This window comes from Alligator mississippiensis, chromosome 1 (genome assembly GCF_030867095.1).
Source record: "Alligator mississippiensis isolate rAllMis1 chromosome 1, rAllMis1, whole genome shotgun sequence".
Classification (NCBI taxonomy): Eukaryota; Metazoa; Chordata; order Crocodylia; family Alligatoridae; genus Alligator; species Alligator mississippiensis.
In genome coordinates, this window is record NC_081824.1 from 378,029,835 (window position 1) to 378,035,834 (window position 6,000).

General features: G+C 46.9%; 1 long non-coding RNA gene across 1 annotated transcript in view; it reads right to left on the bottom strand.

Moving 5' to 3' along the window:
* The window catches only part of LOC109282886 (uncharacterized), a 135,672-nt gene extending 129,921 nt beyond the window's left edge, over window positions 1-5,751 (bottom strand). Inside the window, exon 1 of the long non-coding RNA XR_002089923.2 lies at window positions 5,701-5,751. This is a non-coding gene — a long non-coding RNA (uncharacterized LOC109282886). The remainder of the gene's footprint in view (window positions 1-5,700) is intronic.
* Between the last annotated feature and the right edge of the window lie 249 nt (window positions 5,752-6,000).

Sequence of the window (6,000 nt, forward strand, 5' to 3'; positions counted from 1 at the left end):
TGGCAGCCCTCTTCAAAAGCCAGCCCCACTCACTGCCCTTTGGCCAGCCATTTCCATGGCCGAGAGCTGTGTTTGCAGTGTAGGGACAGCATGTAGCAATGTTCACCTTGTTGCCTCTACCTCCTGCCCCTGCCCCTGGAGCAATAACCAGTGCCCTGCACTCCTGCTGGCCACCACAATGGGCCTGCTGACCTGCCGCACCAGTCATTGCCTGGCCCATGGCTGCCTTGCCCCTTTCAGCTTCCCCACATGCAGAAACCACATGCCCACACACCACATGCCATCCCAGGGCTGCCACAGTGCACCTGCTGGCTTGACTCTGTCCACCTCTCCACACCCTGGCAGGGACACTAACAATGGGCTCCAGGATGCCACCACTGGAGAGACCGTTGCCCTCCTGGGTCTCCAGCCCCACTGCCTCTGGGCCTGCTGTACCAGCAGCAGGTTGTCTAGCACACCTGGGATGATGGGCAGTGGCTAGAGGCCTTCTGCATGACCCAGACCACCTTCTGGGACCTCCTGGGGCAGCTCTGGCCCCACCTGGAGCAGCAGGACATCATCATGCAGCCACCCCTCCCCGCAGAAACCCGGCTGGCCCTTATCCTACTCATGTTGGCCACACCTGCCAGCTTGTGGTACATCAGCCACCTGTTTGGTATGGGCAAAGCCACTACTGGGGAGGCTGCCCTGGAGCTGTGTGGCACCCACCAGAACATGATAGGGGACACCTTGCTCTGTGTGCATGACCCCTTAGTGATGGTGGTGAGGTTCTGTGCCCTGGGATTCCCCCAATGCATTAGGGCCTAGGATGGGATCCACATCCCCATCACCTGCTTGCCTCATGGATACTGCTTCTATTACAGCCAGAGGGGCTTTCACTCCTTGGTGCTCCAAGCTGTCATGGACCATTGCAGTGCCTTCATGCTCATGAGTGCTGGCTGGACAGGCAGTGCCCACATTTTCCAAAATTCCAGCCTGCTGGGCCTGGTGGAGAGTGGGCCCTTCATGCCGGGAGTGCTGGACCTGTAGCTGGGTGCCATGGTGGTCCCACCCCTCCTCATCAGGGACCCTGCCTACCTGCTCCTGCCCAGCTCATGTGGCCTTACAGCAGTCACCTCAACTCCCACCAGGCCCACTTTAACAGGTGCCTAGGACAGACCCATCCCTGGTGGAGTGCACCTTTGGCTGCCTCAAGGATCCCTGATGAACCCTCACCACACACCTTGAGTTCGCTGAGGACAACCTCAGTGAACACCTTTAAATAAATATAGGAGCATAAAAGTACTTAGTTATCTACTTCAGGACTAAATTTTATGTTTCATGCAATTAATAATTTTACCAGTAATATTTTATTCACAAGACTAGGGGAAAAGAAGGATGTTTTATACTCATACACTAGTTCTTTTCAAACTGAGTAATTTTATCTCAAGAGGGGTGAAAACGGGAGATAGAAAAAGTAATCAATACTGTTTAACAATACCCCACTATTAAGCAGGAAATAATTGAAATATCAGAAATCACTATATGAATACATTGTGAATGTTTTTGAATGCCATCATTATTTTGTAAAAAGGGGATTACACTGTACAATGCAAAATAATTTAATATGCAATATTAAATAGTTGTTCTATAATACAAACGATAATAATGAGTGCCATACCAACGGAATCTTTCACACCAAATATCCTAAAGAGTTCCATAATCTGTAAGTAAAAGAACCATTTCTCCCAGCATGGAATCTTATCTACCTGCTGGATTGTCTGAAGTTTTCAGTATGTGCAGCTGATGTGTTGGTTCTAGTTAACAACCAACCTCAGAGGAAAACAAAAATGTTGTAGGCTGAAACATCCAAACCATAAGTGTTACAATTAATGCAAAGCAGTGAATGCATAAAAATAATTTCAAGAAATGCATAGTTTCATAGATTCATAGATGTTAGGGTCGGAAGGGACCTCAATAGATCATCAAGTCCGACCCCCTGCATAAGCAGGAAAGAGTGCTGGGTCTAGATGACCCCAGCTAGATACTCATCTAACCTCCTCTTGAAGACCCCCAGGGTAGGGGAGAGCACCACCTCCCTTGGGAGCCTGTTCCAGACCTTGGCCACTCGAACTGTGAAGAAGTTCTTCCTAATGTCCAATCTAAATCTGCTCTCTGCTAGCTTGTGGCCATTGTTTCTTGTAACCCCCGGGGGCGCCTTGGTGAATAAATACTCACCAATTCCCTTCTGTGCCCCCGTGATGAACTTAAAGGCAGCCACAAGGTCACCTCTCAACCTTCTCTTGCGGAGGCTGAAAAGGTCCAGTTTCTCTAGTCTCTCCTCGTAGGGCTTGGTCTGCAGGCCCTTGACCATACGAGTTGCCCTTCTCTGGACCCTCTCCAGGTTATTCGCATCCTTCTTGAAGTGTGGCGCCCAGAATTGCACGCAGTACTCCAACTGCAGTCTGACCAGCGCCCGATAGAGGGGAAGTATCACCTCCCTGGACCTATTCATCATGCATCTGCTGATGCACGATAAAGTGCCATTGGCTTTTCTGATGGCTTCGTCACACTGCCGGCTAATGTTCATCTTGGAGTCCACTAGGACTCCAAGATCCCTTTCCACCTCTGTGCCACCCAGCAGGTCATTCCCTAGGCTGTAAGTGTGCTGGACATTTTTCCTCCCTAGGTGCAGCACTTTGCATTTCTCCTTGTTGAACTGCATCCTGTTGTTTTCTGCCCACTTGTCCAACCTATCCAGGTCTGCCTGCAGCTGTTCCCTGCCCTCCGGCGTGTCCACTTCTCTCCATAGCTTTGTGTCATCTGCAAACTTGGACAGAGTACATTTGACTCCCTCGTCCAAGTCGCTGATGAAGACATTAAAGAGTATCGGTCCAAGGACCGAGCCCTGCGGGACCCCATTGCCCACACCCTTCCAGGTTGAGACCGACCCATCCACCACGACTCTTTGGGTGTGGCCCTCTAGCCAATTCGCCACCCACCGGACTGTGCAGTCATCCACATCACAGCCTCTTAGCTTGTTCACCAGTATGGGGTGGGATACCGTATCGAAGACCTTCCTGAAGTCTAAGTATATGACATCCACCCCTCCTCCTGTGTCCAGGCGTTTCATAACCTGGTCATAGAAAGAGACTAGATTGGTCAGGCATGATCTGCCCGCCACAAACCCGTGCTGGTTTCCCCTCAGCATAATTTGCCCTGCTGGGCTCTCACAAATGTGAGCCTTGATAATTTTTTCAAAGACTTTACCAAGGATGGAGGTGAGACTGACTGGCCTATAGTTGCCCGGGTCCTCCTTCCTCCCCTTTTTGAAAATGGGGACCACATTAGCCCTTTTCCAGTACTCCGGGACTTGGCCCGTGCGCCACGAGCGTTCGAATATTCCCGCCAGTGGCTCTGCAATGATGTCGGCCAGTGCCTTCAGCACTCTCGGATGGAGCTCATCCGGGCCTGCCGACTTAAAGGCATCCAGTTCTTCCAAATGACTCTGCACCACCTCAGGATCTACGCATGGAAGTCTGGCGCCTTGCTACTGCCTCTCTACAACCCCAGTGAGAGACTTGTTGTGCCCCTCGCTTAGGAACACTGAGGCAAAGAACTCGTTGAGGAGTTCAGCCTTGTCCCCCCTATCTGTCACCAATTGTTTCTGCCCATTTAGCAGTGGTCCTATTCCTCCCTGGGCCTTTCTTTTACTCCCAATATATCTAAAAAACAATTTCTTGTTGTCTTTTACTTGGGTTGCCATCCTCAGCTCCATGGTAGCTTTGGCCCATCTAACTGCCTCCCTACAAGCACGAGCAGAGGAGGTATATTCATCTTTAGTGATCTCACCCTGTTTCCACTTTTTATGTGCTCCCCTTTTGGCCCTTAGGCTGCCCTGGATTTCTCTGGTCAGCCATGGAAGCCTCCTGGCCCCTTTCCCTCTTTTGCCTCGCTCGGGGATCATCTTGCTTTGTGCCCGAAGGATCGTTTCCTTTAGGCACAGCCACCCTTCTTGGGCTCCCATCCCTTCAAAACTCCTACTCTGCAGTGCTTCCTTGACTAATTGCCTGAGTGCATTGAGATCAGCTTTCCTAAAGTCTAGCACTTTCACCCTACTAGTTACCTTACCCACTCGCCGTCTTATGTTGAATTCTATTATTAGGTGATCACTGTCTCCCAAATGGCTACCGATCTGGAGGTCCCCTATCATGTCATCTCCTGTTGCCAATACCAGATCCAGTATGGCATTCCCCCTAGTGGGACCATGCACCTCCTGTGTCAGGTGGAGGTCCTGTATACAGGTTAGAAACCTGCGTGAGCGATGGGACCTTGCTGTCTGCGTCTCCCAGCAGATGTCCGGGTAGTTTAGGTCCCCCATGACTACCGCCTCTTTAGCTTTTATGGTCTCCAAGAGTTGCCTCAGGAGCCCCGCATCTATTTCTTCCCCTTGGTGTGGAGGTCTGTAGCAGACCCCTACCACCAAATCCCTTTCTCCTTGCCCCCCATGTAGCCTAACCCACAATCCTTCTACAAATGTAAAAGATTTACTCCTGAGTATGTTGTAATAGTAACAAAATGCCTGAGGTGATATAAGAATAGAGATCAGAATTCACGGTTTGAATTATTCCAAAATTTCCTCTCTTTTATTTGGTGTATAATACCCCAGCTGTAAGACCTTGTTAAAAAATAATAAGATGAATAAAATTCCCACCAAAAACCAGATCATGCTGTTTTTTGCTGTGATTAAATTGATTACATTTGAAAACCTTTTAGGTAGGAATGAGGAAGATCACATGAATTGAAGGCATAACATAGAGAAACAAATTAGATATTCACAATGGAGAAAATTTTAAATGCTCCTTTTCAAAGTATGAATAATCCTGGAGATAAAATTACAAGAGAAAGGAAACTGTGCTATAGCATTTATACAATGAAAAATAATATTATATCTTAGAATAATTAAGATATAATGACAACAAAGTGCTGACACAGGAGGTGCCATAAGCTGCTACTTCAACCATATGTACCTTTTGTTTAGAAACCTAAAAGGCACTGTAGATATATAGAAAGTTCTGAAGAGGTCTGCAAAGTTTTCAAAAGAAAAAAAAAATGGTAAAACATGAGCAAATTTTAGGAGATGCAAGTTCAGCCTGATCATACTGTGGAACATGCTACCAAAGGCTGAGGAACAACTTAAGGTCACCTTAAAGAAAGACTGTGTATTTCTTCTCTTTGGGCTGAGCCTCATTTTGTTTTCTTTTTTTTCCAGTAAGAGATGGAGAAGGAAAAGAGAACAGAAGCTAAATTAACCTGTTTCCTATTTTTGTGAAAAGTCTAGATATTTATAATGAAAAAAATAAGTGAAAATCGGGAATGTAGTGTACATCTAGCTCTGTTGCTTGATAAAGCTTGATATTTGGGCTTTTAGAAGACACCCCCCGCCCCAAAAAATAAACCCAAACAAACAAAAACAAACCACCAAACAAGCAACTACTTTTTTGTAAGACACTATTATGCAAACAAGTCATAAGTACAGTCATAGAATTCCTGCATTTGTTCAAAACATTTCTGTCACTGTCATTGACTTCCCTATTGTTTGCAGCTCAATACAAACAGCGCAAAGAATAGAAAGGTATCATTCACAACCCCAGTTTTATGTCTATGCAGAAAGTACATGTAAATAAGGTGTTTCATTTCTTCCATAGTCAAGTTACCTACGTTAGAGGAGGACAGCAGCCATTTCTGGGGTGACAACCTCCTTATGGGAAGGCTGTTATGGAATGCTTTCTTCCAGTTAATATTTTACAGCACAGCTGGTATACAAGAGAACATAAAACACGTCAAAAAATAGCTGCTTCAGCTTGATTCCCAACCAGAACAATAGACAATCAAGATCAAAATTATGAAAATCAAGATTCATTCCCCAGCTCAGTTCTCAGGGCATACCTACATCTTCCAATCTACCTAGGATGTAGTGCAAGTTATTGAAAGTGTGCATGAAAATTAGAGCCCATGGGA